Source organism: Neopsephotus bourkii, unplaced genomic scaffold (genome assembly GCF_033783945.1).
Source record: "Neopsephotus bourkii isolate Nb327-2 ecotype Australia unplaced genomic scaffold, CSIRO-AGI_Nbou_v1 NB_1019, whole genome shotgun sequence".
Taxonomy (NCBI): domain Eukaryota; kingdom Metazoa; phylum Chordata; class Aves; order Psittaciformes; family Psittacidae; genus Neopsephotus; species Neopsephotus bourkii.
The window spans coordinates 396,763-418,258 of record NW_026901508.1 but is presented as its reverse complement, the minus strand read 5'-3'; the positions used below and the strand labels follow the sequence as shown (position 1 = coordinate 418,258).

The following is a 21,496-nucleotide window of genomic DNA, read 5'->3' as shown; positions in this document are numbered from 1 at the left end:
ATGGTGTGCCTCCAAGTCTCCTGATTGGAGGCCAAGGTGGACCACTGATGGTAGTCAATATGGCCAAGGCTAAGGTATTGTTTCAGGGAGTCCTTATATCTCTTCTTTGGGGCACCTCTCTTGCGGCTACCGGTGGCAAGTTCACCATAAAACACAATCTTGGGCAGGCGGTGATCCTTCATTCTAGAGACGTGCCCTGCCCAGCGCAGCTGCAATTTCAGCAATATGGCCTCGATGCTGGTGACCCCTGCCTGTTCGAGGACAGTGACATTAGACACATATTCAGTCCAATGGCTGTTTAGAATTGTACGGAGGCAGCGCTGATGAAAGCATTCCAGGAGTCGCAGGTGATGACGGTAGATGACCCATGATACAGACCCATATAAAAGAGTAGACAATACAATGGCTCTGTAGACACTGATCTTTGTACTTTTCTTCAGGTGTTTATTACACCAGACTCTTTTATGGAGTTTTCCAAAGGCTCTATATGCCTTTGCTATTCTGTTGTCTATCTCTTTGTCGATCGTGGCATCCGAGGAAATGATGCTTCCCAGATAGCTGAACTGCTGAACTGTCTGTTAGCTGAACTGCTGAATTGTTTGGCTTTAGTCTGAGAACAATGCTGATAACACGCTGATGGTTCAGTTGTCAATAAGTAGTGCTTAACCTGATCGAGGACTTTTTATTCTCTCATGCTCTGCAAGTGAGGAGGTGCACAGGAATCCAGGAGGGAGCAGAGACAGAACACCTGACACAAAATAAGTGAAGGGATATTCCATACCACAGCATATCATGCCCAATATATAAACTAGTGGGAGTTACCTGGAAGGGACTGATCTCTGCTCAGGTCAGGTTAGGTATTGGTCAGCAGGTGGTGAGCAATTGTACTGGGCATCACTTGGGTTTTTCTGAAATTTCATTTCTCTTTTTTTTTGTGCTCTCACAGCCCAGAAAACCAACTGTATACTTGGCTGCATCAAAAGGAGCATGTCCAGCAGGTCGAAGAAGCAGCCTTCCAATATCTGCAGGGGGCCTACAAGGATGCCAGAGAGGGACTCTTCATCAGGGATTGTAGTGTTACGACAAGGAATAATGGGTTTAAACTGAAACAGGGGAAGTTCAGGTTAGATACAAGGAAGAAGTTCTTTACTGTGAGGGTGGTGAGGCACTGGAACAGGTTGCCCAAAGAAGTGGTAAATGCTCCATGCCTGGCAGCATTCAAGGCCAGGTTGGACAGAACCTTGGGCAACATGATCTAGTGTGAGGCATCCCTGCCTATGGCAGGGGGGTTGGAACTAGATGATATGAAGGTCCTTTCCAACCCTAACCATTCTATGATTATTATCAGTATTGTTATTGCTGGTATTATTTCTATTATCATTATATTTTACATAAGAACAGCTTAATAATTTAAATTATCTCAACCCATGGGTTTTACATTATTCCCACTCTCCTCCTCATCCTGTCCAGAGTGGGGGGAGGGGGAAGCAAGTGGTTGCGTGGTACTTAGTTACCAGTTCGGTTTAAACCACAACAGTCTTTTTTGGCACCCAGTGTGGAGCATGAAGAGTTGAAATAACAACAGATATGACCAGAGTGTATTAGCACAACTTTGTTGTAAGCATTAGTTGTACTGTTTTAACAGTCACTGGTGACAATGTTACCTCACTCATTCTCAGAGTTCATGCACGTGTACTCACTGGTATGCTATGTAATACTGTTCTTGTCATATGTGCTCCCTGTGGTGATGTTTATCCATGGGGCTTGGGCTAAGGTTATCATTTTATTGCACTTTGCAGTGCTGTTATGGTATGATCATTAGTCTCATCACTGGTGATGAGACTAATCTGGTATATGCACTCACCTTTGTGTCTCAGGAGCCATCTGTTGGGAACTATTAACAATTACACCTTTGGCCTTTTCTCCTCAGCGAGCCAATCCGTAACAGAAACAACATCTTACAGCTTCTATCCTTCCATTTTGCCTTCTTTCCTTCCTTTCCCCCTTCCCTCCTCCCAGTATTCTACTTCTCCTCCAGGATAATTACAGTAGCATCTGCCAGTGACAGGCACTGCAGCTACTTTAATCCCTGCAAAAAAGTAATGCAAACCCTCATTCCCCAATGAAAATCATGAAAACCACTCACTCCCCAGCAATGGATGATACAACTGAACCAGAGAACCAATCCGTGTTGGTATCAGTTGCCCCTATACACAAGAAATGGAAACGAAAAAACAACCCATTAAGTGGAGGAGGATGAAGCAGATCCACCATCAGTCGGCAAAGTGGCAGCAGCGGCGACTGAGGTAAGTCAGGGGTTTGACCTTTAGATCTGAGCTGTACAGGGAGTTTCCAAGCCCAGGGACACCTGAGCAACAACCCCGAGCCCAGTCTAACCCCAGCAGCTAATCAGGCGAGCAGGGGTGGAGCCAGGAGCTTCTGAGTGAGATTTAAATGGCTCTAAAGAGTTTGGCTACCAGCATGTGGTGTGTCAGTCCACAAGGGGAGGTCTCTGCAATCTGCAAGTAGGTCCATACCTCGGGGAAGTACTAAGTGCTCTAAGTCTCTGCCATGATGGTGTGCACTTGACTCGAAGTCAAAATCACCATGTCTACTGAAGCAGCCCCTGAGAATTTGGATGCTTGTAGTCAAACAGAGCTGGCAAGGAAAGAGCTATCAGTATACGTGGTAGCCTGGAATGGACACCCAGATACTTCTTCTGGGGAAAAAACTAGTACCTGCACAAAATGCGCACAGGTTGAGGACCTGTTGTGACAGGTAGCAGAGCTACAAGATAGTGTACAGTACAAAAGGCTGTACAGTATTAGAGGAGCTGAGGCTGAGATAGATACATGGCTTCACAACCAGTGGATACCACTGAGGCACCTTGGACCCTAGCGACCCACAAAAGCAGGGCTCCAACTCAACATCTGCCCTCCAACATCCAGACCAATAACAGATACGATGCTTTGAAGGCTTTAGATATCCACAAGCAAGGCCCAAAAGGAGATCCTGTGCCAGCAGTGCATGGTGGTTACCATAAAAATAAATGTTGAGTAACTCTAGTGGGCAACTCTCTGTTGAAGGGCACTGAGGCACCCATCTGACAGTCTGATAGGGAGTTATGAGAGGCATGCTGCCTACCAGGGGCTAGGATCTGTGATGTTGCTGAGAGGGTTCCCCAGCTGTCAAGAGCACAGACTACTACACCACTGTTACTTTTTCATGTGGGTACAAATGACACTGCAAGCCAAAAAATAGGTAGGATAAAAGAAGACTATAGGGTCCTGGCGAGGCAGGTGAAAAACATTGGCACACAAGTTATCTTCTTATCTATCCTACTGATTAGGGAAATGGGGACAGCCAGAAACAGATGCATAGTGCAGAGCAATGACTGGCTCCATGGCTGGTGCCACTGAGAAGGTTTTGGCTTTTATGACAGTGGGTCATGCTTCAATGATTGTAGACTGTTAGGGAAGGATTGGAGCCATCTGTCTAGAAGGGGCAAGAGAATCTTTTGCAACAGGATGGACAACTTGTTGAGATGGGCTTTAAACTGAAGGACTGGGGGGGGGGGGGGGGGGCCCCAGGACACTGCTTCCTCCTGAGTGGTAGCTCTTGCTAACCAGTTCAGTGACAGATGCTCCTTGACTGCCTTTCAAGATAAGGATCAAAGGACTAGCCACATCAAGGGTGTTTATGGTAATGATGACTCTTACAGCCCTTCTAGGGAACCTAGCTGTAAAATAACCTCTCTGAAGTGCCTGTATACAAATGTGTGTAGCATGGGAAATAAACAGCAGGAACTGGAAATCTATGTGCGGTCGCAGGGCCATAATCTTATTGCAATTACTGAGACATGGTGGGATAGCTCACATGACTGGAATGTCACAGATGGCTACAAGGCTTTTTAGGCTTTTTAGAAAGGATAGGTTAGGGAGATGAGGTGCTGGAGCTGGTCTTTATGTGAGAGAGCAATTGGAACATATCAAGTGCTACCCAGAGACAGATGAATGAGTTGAGAGTCTATGGGTGAGAATTAAGGGACAGGCCAATATGGGGAACACAGTTGTGGGTGTTTACTATAGGCCACCTGATCAGGAGGAGGAAGTTGATGACACTTTCTATGGACAGCTGGGAATATCCTCATGGTCACAGGCCCTGGTTCTCCTGGGGGACTTCAACCACCTTGATATTTGTTGGAGGGATAACAATGGCCCAGCACACACAGTCCAAGAAATTTCTTCAGATCACTGAAGATAACCTTTTGTTAGAAGTGGTGGAGGAGCCAATGAGGAAAGGTGTGTTGTTGGACCTTGTATTTACAAGCCTGAAAGGACTGGTTGAAGACTGAAAGCCTGGGGACAGCCTTGGCTGTAGAGATCATGAGATGGTGGAACTCAGGATCCTGCATGGGGGAAGCACAACAGTAAGCAGGACTAGAACCCTAAACTTCCAGAGAGCTAACTTCAGCCTCTTCAAACACCTACTTAGAGGAATTATGTTCAATAGGGCTTTAGAAGAGAAGGGAGTCCAAAAGAGCCAGTCAATATTTAAATCACCACTCCTGGGGGACTTCAGCCACCCTGATAATCTGTTGGAGGGACAACACAGCAGGGCACAAGCAATCCAGGAGGTTCCTGGAATGCATTGATTATAACTTCCTTCTCCAAGTGATAGAGGAACCAATGAGGAGGGGGCTATGCTGGACCTTGTCCTCAACAAAAGGGAGGGGATGGTGGGGAACATGAAGCTGGAGTGCAGCCTTGGATGCAGTGACCAAGAAATGGTGAAGTTTGAGATCCTTTGGGTGGTGAGGAGGATGTGCAGCAAGCTTGCTACCCTAGACTTCAGGAGAGCAGGCTTTGGCCTCTTCAGGGATCTGCTTGGTGGAATGCCATGGGATAAAGCCCTGGAGGGAAGAGGGGTCCAAGAAAGCTGGTTAATATTCAAGAATTGCCTCCACCAAGCTCAGGCAAAAGACAAAGCCGGGCAAAGACAAAGTCAGGCAAGAACACCAGGAGGCCTGCATGGGTGAACAAGGAGCTCCTGAACAAACTCCAGCATGAAAAGGAGGCCAACAGAGGGTGGAAGCAAGGATGAGGAGCTTGGGAAGAATATAGAGAAATAGAGCAGCCAGGGATCAGGTTAGGAAAGCTAAAGCCCTAACAGAACTCACTCTGGCCAGGGACATTAAGGGCAACAAGAAAAACTTCTATAGGGACATTTGGGATAAAAGGAAAACAAGGGGAAATGTGGGCCCCCTCTGGAAGGAAATGGGAGACCTGGTCACCCAGGACATGGAGAAAGCTGAGGAACTCAATGACTTTTTTGCCTCGGTCTTCTCAGGCAAGAGCTCCAGCCACACTGCCCAAGTCACAAAAGGCAAAGGCAGGGACTCAGAGAATGAAGAACCACCTGCTCTAGGAGACAGTCTTAGAGATAATCTGAGGAACCTGAACGTGCACAAGTCCATGGGACTTGATGAGATGGATCTGTGGGTCCCCTCAGGGAAGTGGCAGCTACAGTTGCCAAGACACTATCCATTATATTTGAGAAGTTGTGGCACTGGTTCCTGTTGTTGGAAAAAGGGTATATGTAACCCCCATTTTTAAAAACGGAAAAAAAGAAGACCCAGTGAACTACAGGCTGGTCAGTCTCACCTCAGTGCTTGACAAGACCATGGAGCAGATCCTCCTGGATACTATGCTAAGGCACATGGACAATAAGTGGGTGATTGGTTACAGGTAACATGGCTTCACTAAGGGCAAATTGCATCTGACAAATTTCATGGCCTTCTGTGATGGGGCTACAGCTTTGGTGGATAATGGAAGAGCTACTGATGTCACCTACCTGGACCTGTGCAAGGCATTTGACACTGTCTGGCACGACATCCTCATCTCTAAATTGGACATGCATAGATTTGTCAGATAGACCACATAGTGGATAAGGAATGGTCTGAATGGTCTCACTGAAAGAACTGTGATCCATGGCTCAATGTCCAAGTGGAGACCAGTGATGAGTGGCATTCCTCGGGGGTCAGTGTTGGGACTGGTGCTGTTCAACATCTTTCTTGGCAACACGGACAGTGGGATTGAGTACACCCTCAGCGAGTCTGCTGATGACACCAAGCTGTGTGTGTGTTCGGGTCAACACGCTGGAGGGAAGGGATGCCACCCAGAGGTACCTTGACAGGATTGAGAGGTGGGTCAGTGCAAACCTTATGAAGTTCAACAAGGCCAAGTGCAAGGTCCTGCATCTGGGTCAAAGCAATACAAGGCACAAATATAGGTTGGGTAGAGAATGAATTTGAGAGCAGCCCTGAGGAGAATGACTTGGGGGTGTTGGTTGACAAAAAATCTCAACATAAGCTGGCAGTGTGCACTTGCAGCCTAGAAAGCCAGTATCCTGGGATGCATCAAAAGAAACATAACCAGCAGGTCGAGGGAGGTGATTATCCCCCTCTACTCTGCTCTTGTGAGACCCCACCTGGAGTAATGTGTTCAGCTTTAGGGTCCCCAGTACTAGAGATACGTGAACCTTTTTTGGAGTGAGTCCAGAGGATGGCCATGAAGATGACCAAAAAGCTGGAGCACCTCTGCTATGGAGACAGGCTGAAAGCTGGGCTTGCTCAGCCTGGAGAAGGCTCCAGGGAGACCTTAGAGCAGCCTTTCAGTACACCTAAAGGGGGCCTACAAAAATATCTGGAGAGGGACATGCCCCTAACAAGGGCATGTAGTGATATCACAAGGGGGAATGGGTTTCAGAGAAAAGAGGGGAAATTTAGATTAGATATTAGGAAAAAAAATTATTCCCTGTGAGGGTGCTGAGGCACTGGCACAGGCTGACCAGAGAAGCTGTGGCTGCCCCATCCCTGGCAGCATTCAAGGCCAGGTTGGATGGGGCTTTGAGCAACCTGGTCTAGTGAAAGGTGTCCCTGCCCATAGTAGGGAAGAGGATTAGATGATCATTGAAGATCTCTTCCAACCCAAAACCATTCTATGATTCTTTGATTTTGTATATAAATTCATAATAATTTTAAAAGCCTATACTAATTTACCTTTAACAATAACACCCATTCCATTTTTTTATACGAATAATGATATAATAGGATAACTTAGTAGTATTTCATCATGGCTTGACTTCGCGAACGAAGATTTGGGAAGGGCATTTACCCACGCTTACTACAAGCGCGCTGATGACTAAGAAGGCCAATGTGGGATAGGCAAATCCGGCTACAAAAAGCACAGCAGAAGGTCTCCTTGGGTGGAACAGGTGGGACACGATTCTTCCTGTGTTGTCTTTTCTCCTCGAGACTAGTTCTTCATGAACTCCCAAAGGAGTCAGCGGCATTATGTATGGTGTGCCTCCAAGTCTCCCGATTGGAGGCCAAGGTGGACCACTGATGGTAGTCAATATGGCCAAGGCTAAGGCATTGTTTCAGGGAGTCCTTGTATCTCTTCTTTGGGGCACCTCTTTTGCGGCTACCGGTGGCAAGTTCACCGTAAAACACGATCTTGGGGAGGCGGTGATCCTTCATCCTAGAGACGTGCCCTGCCCAGCGCAGCTGCAGTTTCAGCAATGTGGCCTCGATGCTGGTGACCCCTGCCTGTTCGAGGACAGTGACATTAGACACATAGTCAGTCCATCGGATGTTTAGAATTGTACGGAGGCAGCGCTGATGAAAGCGTTCCAGGAGTCGCAGGTGATGACGGTAGATGACCCATGATTCAGACCCATATAAAAGAGTAGACAATACAATGGCTCTGTAGACACTGATCTTTGTACTTTTCTTCAGGTGTTTATTGTACCAGACTCTTTTATGGAGTTTTCCAAAGGCTGTATATGCCTTTGCTATTCTGTTGTCTATCTCTTTGTCGATCGTGGCATCCGAGGAAATGATGCTTCCCAGATAGCTGAACTGCTGAACTGTCTTAAGCTCTGACTCGCCGATGGTAATATGGGGATGGCGATAATCTTCTTGCGGTGCAGGTTGGTAGAGGACTACTGTCTTCTTCAAGCTGACTTCCAGCCCAAAAACCTCAGCCGCCTCCGCAAAGCAAGATGTTCAACGCTGCAGAGCTGCTTCTGTGTGGGCAACAAGGGCGGCATCATCAGCAAAGAGCAGTTCACGGACAAGATGGTTTAGGGTCTTAGTGTGGGCCTTCAGTCGCCTTAGATTGAATAGGCTACCATCGGTACGGTATCAAATATAAATGCCGTCTTGTTTGTCGAGGTCTGCTGTAGCCCTTTGGAGCATCATGCTGAAGAAGATTGTGAATAAGGTCGGTGCGAGAACGCAACCTTGTTTCACACCATTGGTTATTGGGAAAGGCTCAGAGAGTGCATCACCATACCTGACTTGGCCTTGCTGATCCTCATGTAACAGAATAATCATTTTCAGGAACTTGGGGGGACAACCTAATCGTTCTAAGATCAGCCACAAGCCTTTCCTGCTCACAGTGTCAAAGGCTTTGGTGAGGTCAACGAAAGTTACGTATAACCCCTCATTCTGTTCTCTACACTTTTCTTGCAATTGTCTGAGAACAAATACCATGTCTGTGGTACTTCTATTAGCCCTGAAACCACACTGACTTTCAGGTAGAAGTTCTTCTGCGATGGCAGGTACTAGTCTGTTCAATAGTATTCTTGCAAGAATTTTACCAGCAATGGAGAGCAGAGTTATACCACGGTAGTTTGAGCAGTCTGACTTGGCACCTTTTTTCTTATACAGAGTGACGATGATTGCGTCACGAAAGTCTGATGGTATTTTGCCTTGTTCCCAACAGCACACAACTAGCTCATGAAATTTAGCGTGGAGTGCTTGGCCTCCATGCTTCCATATTTCAGGTGGGACTCCGTCAACCCCAGCTGCCTTGCCAGTTTTCACCTGCTGTATGGCCTTAAGAGTCTCTCCCATGGTAGGGGCTAAATCCAATTCGTTTTTCACCGGATGTTGCAGAATGTGCTGGATTCCTTCACCTTGGACTACACGATTAGCACTAAAGAGGGTTTGAAAATGTTCAGACCAACGATTCAGGATTGAAATTTTATCTGTAAGAAGCGTTTGGCCATCTGCACCAAGTAAGGGGCTTTGAACCTGGAATGTGGGTCCATACACTGCCTTCAGAGCCTCATAGAATCCTCTGTGGTCACCCAAATCTGCACATAGTTGAGTCTTTTCTGCTAGGTTGACCCACCACTTGTTCTGGATGTCTCTAAGTTTCTGTTGGAGTTTGCTACATGCAAGACGAAAGGCTGCTTTTCTTACATGGCAGAGTGGCTGAGCGAGGTGTGCTTGATGAGCAGATCTCTTTTCTGTCAGCAATTCCTGGACCTCCTGGTTGCTATCGTCAAACCAGTCTTTGTTTTTCTTTGAGGAGAACCCAATGGATTCTACGGAGGACTGCAGGATGCTGTTTTTGATATGTTGCCAAAGCGCTTCAGGAGATGAATCTATAAGTTGGTCTTCAAGCCTAGTTGGAAGGTTAGCTTGAAAGCTGTCCCTCACAGCAGCTATTTGAAGATTATCAACATTGAGCCTCCTCCTCGGAATGCCGCCCCTCTTAGGTTTGGGCTTGAAGTGGAAATTAAGTTTGCAACGCACAAGGCGGTGGTCTGTTTGGCATTCTGCACTAGGCATCACTCTGGTCTGGCGGACATCACGAATATTTCTCTGGCGCACTAAAACATAGTCAATAAGGTGCCAATGTTTAGATCGTGGATGCATCCAGGTTGTCTTCCAGCTGTCTTTCTGCTGGAAGATAGTGTTGGTGATGGTAAGCTGTTGCTCTGCACAGAACTCTAGTAAGAGACAACCGTTATCATTGCAGTTGCCAACACCGTGCTTGCCTAGTACTCCTTTCCAGGCTTCAAAGTTCTTACCTACTCGGGCGTTGAAGTCACCAAGGATTATGATCTTATCTTCTATAGGAACTTTCTGAGTGAGGTGACACAGGTCGGAGTAGAATTTTTCTTTTTCTGCAGGGTCAGCTTGCAGAGTTGGAGCATATATGCTGAAAAGAACAACGTGTTGCTTATTGTGTAGTGGAAGACGTAAGGAGATAATACGGTCGGAATGACCTATCGGCAATTTTCAAGTTTAGAGATGATGGAGTTTTTAATCATGAAGCCGACTCCAGAAAGATGACTTTCAGTTTTGCGTTTGCCTGACCAAATCTGGACACACCTTTGGAGGCAGGTGTATGCCTTTGTCTCTTTGTTTTTAATTGACCGCAATAGAAGATGCCCGTTGGCCGCGGCTAGCCAACCAGGTGGAGGGGGAGATGAGCTTTGGTTAGGCCACCTTTTCTAGGCCTCTCTCCATATGGAGCAAGCAGTGCTGTCCTTGAAAAAGGCTGCTTGGTCATTCAGGATGCTGCCGAACAAGACTGTCATCTCCTGGGTCAGACTTGAGCGACCAATGTCCTGAACCGCCTGCATGCAGGGTTGGGTCTGCGACTTCCAGTGCACCTTATCACCTGCCGTTTCGTCCCTCGCCTGTCGCTGCAGGGCTTTGCAAGTGTGGGTAAACCCTTCGGGCCTGCGCAGTGGATTTATTTTAGGTGAGGCACAGCGTGCGCAGAACTGGCCTCACCCTTTACACCTGAGGTTTATCTGCCAGGGCCTAGCAAGCTTGGACGGTGACAGCAAAGTCCTCAGGTCGTAGGTTTAATTAGAGTATCCTTCTCTTAGATGGATGGCCTTACAGGGCTACACGAGCTCCATCTGCCCGGGTTTGAAGTTGGAGTTGTCCTTCTCCTAGGATGGTTGCCTGAAGGCTAGTGAGCCCATCCTGCCCATGGACACACTTTGTCTGACCCTTCATTTGAGACCCTTCATTCTCTTTCACGGACACCCCCTTGTCGTGGGGAAAGAGCTTGCGTGCCCTTGTGAAGTTGGGAGTTATGCTGGTGGTGGCTTATACTTCCGGTAGTGTCTCCCATGCCAGTCTAGTAGTATTTACTAATATCTAAAATCACAGGGGTCTGTTTCAAGCAAAATTAAATAACAATTGTTTTTCATATATATAATATTTTATACAGTATATATTATGTAATATATCCTATATAAATACATATATCATCATAGTACCTAAATGCTACAATTATAGAAGCACAGAGAAAGAAAAGCATGTATTTAAATAATTAACTTCTAAAGAATTTCTGGTATAAAACCTCAAAAATAAGTCTTTGAACTCACTGAAACCCACCTTAATATCTATATACTGAGTGTAGGAAAAAGATAAAATGGGCTAACAGTGAGATTTTACTCAAGGAAAGGCTGCTACATCAAGCTTCCTATCTCTTTGGATTTAATATTACTAGCTGTTAACCACCTGTTATAATTTCAAATTTATGCCTGCAGGAAATCTGTTGAACATCTCATTACTGGCAGAGACAGAACAATACCCGTACAATACCCATGCAAAACTTGAAGCCGTATGATAAATGCATATTTAATTTGGATCACATCTTTCATTTTATTGTGGCAATAAGCAGTGTTGGGAAATGTAGTTAAAAGATGGGGGTGTTGGTCGATGAGAAAATGAACATGAGCCGGCAGTGTGCGCTTGCAGACCAGAAAGCCAACCGTATCCTGGGCTGCATCAAAAGGAGCATGACCAGCAGGTCGAAGGAGGTGATCCTGCCCCTTTATTCTGCTCTCGTGAGACCTCACTTGGAGTACTGTGTACAGTTCTGGTGTCCTCAACATAAAAAGGACATAGATCTGTTGGAACAAGTCCAGAGGAGGGCCACAAGAATGATCAGGGGCTGGAGCACCTCCCATATTAAGATCGGCTGAGAAAGTTGGGTCTGTTCAGCCTGGAGAAGAGAAGGCTGCGTGGAGACCTCATAGCAGCATTCCAGTATCTGAAGGGAGCATATAGGGATGCTGGGGATGGACTCTTCATTAGGGATTGTAGTGATAGGACAAGGGGTAATGGGTTAAAACTTAAACAGGGGAAGTTTAGATTGGATATAAGGAGGAAATTCTTTCCTGTTAGGGTGGTGAGGCACTGGAATAGGTTGCCCAGGGAGGTTGTGAATGCTTCATCCCTGGCAGTGTTCAAGGCCAGGTTGGATGAGGCCTTGGGTAATATGGTTTAGAGCGAGGTGTCCCTGCCCATGGCAGGGGGGTTGGAGCTTGATGATCTTAAGGTCCTTTCCAACCCTAACTATTCTATGATTCTATGATTTCTTTTACTGAATATATCATCTTCAACTGCTTTGCAGTGAGAATTCTAATGTTAGTAATATCACAGAACACCACATTCTGAAATGGACTATTTGAGCAGAAAGGTACTAATCACAGTTTGACTGAAGCAACCCATTTAACAAAGACTTTTTCAGAATGCAACACAAAACATTCCAAGTCAAATGAGTAACATTATTTATATTTCCATACAATGCTCTTGTTCTATGCTATGAAGGTAGAACTATTGCTTTTATTAACTGAAACTGTATGCTTTAAGCTGTTAGGGCAGTGTTCTGCTATTCAGAAAAAATGGTACCATTTTACTGAATTATAATGTCACAAAGAATTAAATTTGGCTTTTTATTATAGTTTTTGGACTTTAGCAGAACTATACTTTAACTGCTCTAAAAGCAGACACAAGAAATGAAGAAGGGTATTAATCTAATTTAGACTTAAGATTTTAACAGCATTAAAAAAAATAAAACAAACTTGAATGTAGTTGTACAAAGTAATGCATTTTACTATTTGTGAGAGAATTTCTGTATTTTATTCCATCTCCACATGTGTACGTACCCAGATTTTCTACCTTTTTCACACCTTTAACACAAAGGATTTGAGAGGTAAAACACTGACAGACTGGTATAATAAATTTGCCCATCAGAAAGTTTTATACAAATCTTAACAAGAATTTCACAAACCTCTGTAAAAGGTTAGAGTTTGATTTAAAACAGCCAATTTCCTCATGTTTAGCAGATTATTTTTTTAATCAATATAGTATTTTATATCACCATTTATCTCAAAAAAAAGTTATAAAAATTATCTCAGAATATGTTAGCTGAACCACGACAGAAAAATAAAAACAATGAAACACTGACCATGTTTATTTTGGAACATAAAAACTGTCTACATGAGATTAGCTGATACTGCAAGCTTCACACAGACATAAGAACCCCTACAGGAGGCAATTATGAAATAACCTTTTCAGTGGTCTTTTTCTAACTCCATTAGTTTGACTTGTATGCCAAAGTAAAAGAATTTAATTTCCTTCAAAACTGTTTGTTTACTTGATTAGCAGGTGACTTTTAGGAAGCCCTACAATGGATTAATTTACAAGATAAATTGAAACTTACAAATCACCTTAAGCAATCATTGTCTTAATGCTCCATTTAATGATTTGTTATCTTCTGTTTTGTATCATAATACTATGCCAAAAAAAGGAAAAAAAAAAAACCCACACAAGACTCCCCACCCCCAAAAATCCCAAAACAAAACAAAAAATAAAAAACCCAAACCAAAACTCCAACACACACACACAGAGCCCAAAACATGACAGCCACTCTCATTCTAAACACCTTTATTAGTTTTGGTACCAGAAGCATTCTGAAGTACCTTTGTTTTACAAAGGGCCTCCTGTTTTTGAGGGACAAAAAGTTCCTTAAATTCAAACTACTTTATTATGAAAAGAAAACCATGACAACTGTTCATACTCTTCCTTTGTTATTACATCCAACACGGTTGCTTTTAGAAATTCAATCTACTACTGTTGCTAGGAGTCCGTTGCTGTGCAACCTAAAAGGTATGTGGTGCTTTCAGGTTAAGAAGCATTCATAAATCTGTAGGCCTACTTATACATTTCTGACCAACTAGTTTAGAGTTTAAAAATCTTCTCAAATAGTCACCACATACCTCCAGATATCTTTCTTTAAAAGGGTTATACTAACAGATCTTAACAATTGCACTGTTTTTTGGATAGCATAGAATTAATTTTCTTCATAGCAGCTTGTATGGTCCTGTATTTTGGATTTGTGACCAAAACAGTGTTGATAACACATCCATGTTCTAGCTACTGTTTTAAGAGTGCTTATGCAGCATCAAGGCCTTTGTTGTTTCTTACACTGACCTGCCAGCTAGTATTCTGGAGGTACACAAGAATTTGGGAGGAGACAGAGCTGGGACAGTTGACCCCAACTGGCCAAAGGGATATTCCACACTATATGACATGACACTCAGCAATAAAAGCGGGGGGGAAGGAGGAAGAAGGGAAGAATGTTCAAAGTTATGGCACTTGTCTTCCCAAGGAACCGTTATGCACAATGAAGCCCTGCTTTCCAGGGAACGGCTGAACATCTGCCTGCCAATGGGAAGTAGAATGAGTTCCTTATTTTACTTTGCTGGCACACACAAGCAAATATTTAATATTAAAGCAGAAAAACTAAAGCGGTACATGTTATCTTCACTACATTCTAACTGAAAGCAAACAACAAAGTTTTCCTCTAATTTGTCATTTAGGAGGACAATTAAAAAAATTAAAACCCAAGAAACCTCAAAATTAATGTTTCAACAGCTAAAACAGCTGCACAACATGCTCTGCAAAAATACTTTATGATCACAAAGAACAAGATAAAGCACTATATTTTGGACCATAAATTAACAACCTAAAAAAACACCTTAAAAACAGCAGCATGATGCTTCATATTTACTTTTTATATTTATATATGCCCAATGGATCTTTAAGTTGACTCTAAGATGCTTCTGTCAAACTACATTCTATTGGGTTTGCTCATTAATTTCAATCATAAAATTCTGCAGTCCAAATTAGATATCTGCAAATGCCTCTACAGGATTAATATTTCAGCAAATCTACTAGAGAGGGGATAAGAAATGGCACACAGAAAAAGGGAACTATATGGATTTTCTCCTTTAAATTGGTCTATAGTAGCATGATTAATGACATCTGGCTTATAGCTTTTGCCATAAAATGTATCCATATTACAGTAGATGAAGTATAGGGTGTGGACACTTGCTTATTGGCCAGATGCCTATCACCAAATGGAATATATAACACCTGGTAACTGACTGCCTTTTCTTCAATAGTAGCATAAATTTACTCTTACCTTTCCCCATATAATTATTCTGATGAAATCTGTGTTTTTGAAACCTCTACACCTCTTTCAAACAAGATGAAGGGCAGTATCACAGAAACTGTATAAAAAAGAATAAAAAGATGTCTCAAAAGTTATCAGAAAGGCTAAAATAACTAGTCTATACAATACCGTGTGTGTGCACCTCAAACCATTTCATACTACTAGTGGAGACGAGTGACGAGTGGCATTCCTCAGGGGTCGGTACTGGGACCAGCTCTGTTTAACATATTTGTCAAGATCCACCCTCAACAAATTTGCTGACAAAAATCAAGTTATGTGGTGCGGTCAACACGCTGGAGGGAAGGGATGCCATAGACTGGAACATTGACACACTTGAGAGGTGGGCCAGCAGAAACCTAATGATGTTCAACATAGCCAAATGCAAGGTCCTACACCTGGGTCAGAGCAATCCTAGGCATAGATACAGGATGGAAAGAGAAGTGATTCATAGCAGCCCTGAAGAGAAGGATTTGAGGGTGTTGGTCGATGGGAAACTGAACATGAGCCAGTAGTGTGTGCTCCCATCCCAGAAAGCCAACTGTGTACTGGGCTGCATCAAAAGGAGCGTGACCAGCAGGTCCAAGGAGGTGATCCTGCCCCTCTGCTCTTGTGAGATCCCACTTGGAATACTGTGTACAGTTCTGGGGCCCCCAACACAAGAGGAAGGGCCACGGAGATGACCAGAGGGCTGGAACGTCCCTCCAATTAAGACAGGCTGAGAGAGTTGGGTTTGTTCAGCCTGGAAAAGTGAAGGCTCCAGGGAGACCTTCTATCAGCCTTCCAGTACCTAAAAGGGGCCTACAAGAAGTCTGAATAGGGACTTTTTACAAAGGCAGGTAATGACTGAAGAAGGGAGAATGCTTTTAAACTGAAAAAGGGGAGATTTAGATTAGTAAAAATTCTTTATGAGCCTGGTGAGACACTGGAACAGGTTTCCCAAAGAAGCTGTGGCTGCCACAACCCTGGAAGTGTTCAAGGACAGGTTGGATAGGGCTTTGAGCAACCTGGTCTAATGGAAGGTGTCCCTGCCTAAGGCGGGGGGGTGGAACTAGATGATCTTTATGGTCCCTTCCAACCCAAACCATTCTATGATTCTATGATCTCCTGCACTTTTAGGATTTAGCCTTGTAAAGAACACAGTAACAATTTAGAGTCCAGAATCAACCACCCATTTCCATCAACACAGGCAAAGAGATAACTACAGAGACTTAAAAGTACAGTAATTGCTACATTTCATTACTTTCAAGACCAGATCACTGCAACATTCAAAGCTAACCTATTGATTATGATCTCAAAAGTGATGGAAAACAGCTTGGAAAACTGTCTAAAAATATTATATCTACACAGCTACAGTTAAAGACATCTAGATATATTATACTGTAAAAATTTCTGCACTTAAAGCTAGCTATTGATTGTCTGAACTATATTTTACAGCCTTGGTATTTGCCAGATCTAGTTTCTACTGAGAGCAAGCGTTTTCCTCTGTGTTGCTCAAGGATATACTAGAGGCAGGAGGGACTTCAGCAAAGAGCAGTTGCCAATGCTGTCCAACTTCAGTTGTTCCATAAGTAACCCTTTACTGGTACCATCAGATAGACCCTTGAATGTAACTAAAGTAAATGAGACTTCTGCAGACATATAGGGGCTTTTATATAAAATGGGATAGAGCCTTGATCTGTTTGGTGAGACAGCTTGGTTGACTAAGTTTTCCCCACATGAAGAAATTCAACCAGAACCAGACCCTACCAAGATTAAACCAGCACTCCCCCCTCATCTGGTAGACTAGTATGCCTCTACAGTACAAACTGTCCAAGTTCAATGCTCCCTTTAGTCTTTTCCACTCAAATCCCTTCTCCTTCCCTCACTCCTCAGCATCAAACTTTTAAGTACTTGACGCAAGTACATAGAGCAGGGTTTGACACATATGCAGATGCTCACTCTATCTGAACAGCTGCTTCACATTTACACAATAAAGATGTACCTACAGTGAAATGGATATTGCTGTCGACACATGATTTTTGAACATTTTCCAGCATCAATATGTTTTGGTTTTGGTGTATCTTCACTAAATTTATTCTATTTCTGGCTAGAAATAGTGTCAGTCACCCAGAACTTTCAGGACAATTAACTTCTCTGCAATTCCAAGAATAGGGCATGTTAAAATAAAAAGTTAAACCCCCTCAATCACCGGTATTTAAATGTATACATATACACATATACATAAAATATATAACACATATATATTAACACAGATACTAAAAAACCAAAAACAAACAAGAAAACCCACAAAACACATACATAAATCAATCAGCTACACCAATATTAGGTTTTAGCAAATCCCTGAATTTTTTTTCTGGTAAAACAGGGATGTCAAACCAGGTACAGCAGCACTACTATATCAGAAAGGGGGCAGGCTTTAATACACTCTGCAAAAACCTAAGCAAATATCAACTAAACACACTTAGAGATAGTTACTAAATTATCTAAAAGATAACTTTACAACTCAGATTCTCCTACTTGACAGAAAGGCTAATTCCTCAACATTATTATTTTCAAAATGCATTTGAAGATGTTTTAACCAATCTTCAGGTTGCTGGTGTGAAAAAGAGATCCTGAACTGCTGAATAAGCATCCTTCCTAGTAATTTGCAATTGGCTGAAGAAGTCGTATTCAAAATAAATTTTAAATGTCAATTTTGTCTATATTGAGATGAAGCAGATAATGTTTACAATCCAGAAGAAAACTGATTAACAAAAGAGTAGCTGTAGGCTATCCCTGCCTATACTTCAGAGATGTCTGATATACAATGCTTCCCAGCCTTGCCACGTCCAACTACCCCCAAGTAAACTGTGACACCTTAAATCATGTGGAAGCAAAACACCTAAGAAGGAAAAGGAAAGTGGATAGGAAACAATTCAGCAAAAAGGAACCATATTGAGATTAATAAAGATTGCAAAGGAGTGCCAGCAAATACAGAAAAAAAAAAAGTATAAAATATACAGAGAGACAAAACTATCAGCAATAATAAAAAAAAGCAAAGTAGGACTAAAACATAAATTGCAAAAGCAAAGAAAATATTGACACAAAAAAGATTTAAAGACTGATATTTTATCTAAATAAGCAAAACGTTCCAAGGATGTTCTTTAGCTTCCCCCATTATCTGAATTCCAAATATCCCTTTAAAATTCTAGTATCCTGTCTTCCATTTCACAGACTTAAATCTGCATGTTATTAAACAGTAATTCTAAAATATGAATAATTATTTTCCTAATACAACATTACTTTATAGTTAGTTCAAAATTAGGTTAAATTCAAAAGGACTGATGATGTAATAAAACAAAAAGGAATCACCAAAGATTAAAATATCCCTGGTTGTGCCATGTAAGTATAGGTGTAAGAGGCAACTAAACATTTCGTCATGGCACTAAACGTTAGAGAGAGAAATGAGAGTAAATCCAAGTAAAGCGATTACACAGGAAATACATATAGGATTTATATTAAGAATCAGTGGGGAAAAAAAATACAACCACTGACTAAAGAGTTGTGAAGAACTAGACAGTCACACCGTTATCAGTGTTTTTCTTCTTTTAAGGTATTTTAAAAATAGGCTAAAACCCACATTAGATCCATTCTGTCATTTTTCTACATAGCACTTATATTAGGTAGCAGAAAGAAACTATGGTCATAAGATAGCATGTACAAGAGGTTCACTTCCTAACAGAGTATAAGCTAGGGTTAATAGACTATGAAACTATTTTAGAACATCTACTAGGATAATACAACTTGATACAGAAACTAAATAACAGAAAACCACATGAATCAACAACATGGCATGGTTGGATCACCTTAATTAAGAAAAGGGTACACAGGTAGCTCTTTTTCCTATGTAACTATACATTAAAGACTTCTTTAGCCCTTCACAACCAATTTTTTTCTAATAAAGTAAGACAAACATACAGCATTATGTGTTCTAAATATGCACAATTCCTTTGAGTTTATTGAAAACTCAGTGGTTTCTATACTAACAGGTTAAATTCTACAAGTAATATGAGCTGGAGTATTCAAAAAGGCTTCGAATCAGTGCATGGAAAATAATACAATCAAATATTCCATGTAGAACAATTATGCTTTTTAAATAAAATTAAAATGTTAATGAGAACATGAAGTTAGGTATTCAGAAAAACAGCACTGCAATTCTAAAATTAAATTACACTTGCAACCAGACAGCTTGGTTTATGGAAATAACAACTAATTTCACTGAAGGATTTTATATACTACCAGTTAGCCCTTCAACCTCTACTATTAACTACTAATCACACTTTCAAGCCAGTTTTAAATGATCTTTAATCTCTCTGCTATGCTACCCACTGGCCTTTCCAATTGATATACAAGATACTTTGGAACATTATAAGTACTGACTGCAGCATGTAAGATAAAAACTGCGGGGGGGGGGGGGGGTAAAGACCCTTCATAATAAACAACTACAGGGCAATTTACATCATTTCTTCCGCTTTGAAAATAATGTCTCTTCCCATATTATAACATGGGAAGGAAGAAAAGCTGAGAAAGAAAGTGATAGAGACTAGAGACTTCAGACTTCTGACTTCTCCCTTCTCCTTCTCCCTCCCCCCTCCCCCCTCAATCAATAGTGAAGCCCAATGGAGTAATCCCAGCCTGGATGCTGCAAGGAGGGAGGAGGTAAAGGTTGGAGGAGAAGGAAAGGAGAAAAAAGGGATAGAAAGGCGGGATTGCAAGCCTGTACAGAACAGTTACATTCACCTGAACCGTGGAAAGCTGTGTTGTTGTTCTTGTTGGTGATGGGTGTTTTAGATGACGATGAGGAAGGATATGAAGGCCAGCGGTTGTTGTTGATGAGTAACAGTCACCAGGACTACGGCGACTGGTACTTGATTCACAAAGCAACTGTTGCTATAACACACAAAAGAGAGAGCAAGCGAGAGAGGAGGCAGTGACCTAGCAGAAGAGACCCGGAAGAGGTAGGGCCTTCTGTATGACGGATAGCTTCTAGAGCTGGAGGGGATGGGGGGGGTGTTTCCTCGGGGGGGGGGAGGAGCAGCCGCGGAGCCCCGCGGAGAAGCCGAGCAGCCGAGCAGCCCCGCGGTCGAGCCTCGTGACTGCCGAGAGCATTCCCCGGAAGCCGCCCGCCGAGCGCCAGGAGGATGCAGGAGACCGCGCAGCATTTCCCAGCAAGGCAGAGGAGGAAGATCTGGACCCAGGAAAAGAGAAGCTGGTGGTGGGAGAGCCGGCAAGCACAGCAGCTACACCAGCCCCAGTGACAAGTACAGCAGCATCGCTTGAGAGTTCTGAAGGTTTTAAATGGCCTTTGGGTACCCTTGGGACCTGCCTGCTGATTGTGATGGGGATCAGCATGTTGGCACACATACAGACTGTGTTTTACCCACCACCATTTTGTTTGATCTCAGAATTTAAGCAGGGTCGGGTTTGGGTCTTGTCTGGGGTTAGACGATGATATAGGAGGACCAGGAGATTTTCCCCAAGTCTGGAGAGTCATGAGTGACAGGGTGTGTGGGACAGCATGGGTCCACTGGGCCCCTCCAGTGCTTTGGAACCATTGGAGATGGAAGGCAGCTGTATGGAGGCCCCAGCAACAAGCTGCAGAAACTGCTGAAGGGGACAGTGAATTCTTTTGAGCCTGGTGGGCCCATGACCCTTAAGTCCATCAGAGCAGAGATGCAACATAGAGATGGACTCATGATCAAGGGGTGGACTTAGCAATGGACACTATTGCCCAGGTTATTCATGTGTGTGAACACTGCACACAGCCTCTCGTGCTCTGAAAGACTGTTACAAGAGATGGAGCCTGACATCATGGACCAGATGGACTCAGCAGCTTTATAGGACTGGTCCATGGACTAAGATAAGAGTGCACTTAGATAAGAGTGATGGTATATTGAAAATGTGGGATCTGAGCATGACATGAATGGTATGGAATAAGGGGTGGATAATGTCCTGGGTTTAGCAGTAGCAGTCATTTTTTCTCCTTCTTGGTAGCTGGTGCAGTGCTGTGTTTTGACTTTCAGGCTGGGAACAGAGCTCATAACAGTGATGTTTTGGTTTGGCCAAGGACTTTGTGAGCCTCATGCTCTGCCAGGGAGGAGGGAAGCTGGGAGGAAGCAGAGACAGGACACCTGACCAAAGAGGTATTCCATAACACAGCACGTCATGCCCAGGATGTAACTGGGAGTTACCTGGAAGGGTTAGGAGACTGCAGGGTTGGAAGGGGTAGCGGTCAGTGCTTGGTCGGGCTGGGGGGGGGCGAGTTATCGGTCGCCTGGTGATGAGGTGTTGTATTCTCTTTCCTTGTTATTTCCTTTATCATTACTATTATTGGT

General features: G+C 43.3%; 1 long non-coding RNA gene across 1 annotated transcript; it reads right to left on the bottom strand.

The window, feature by feature from the left end:
* Positions 1-13,914: 13,914 nt before the first annotated feature.
* Positions 13,915-20,093, bottom strand: LOC133215965 (uncharacterized). Its single transcript, XR_009726532.1, has 3 exons — positions 19,902-20,093; positions 15,093-15,180; positions 13,915-14,329 (listed from the first exon to the last, which is right to left on the bottom strand). It is a non-coding gene; the product is annotated as an uncharacterized LOC133215965 (long non-coding RNA).
* Positions 20,094-21,496: the final 1,403 nt, after the last annotated feature.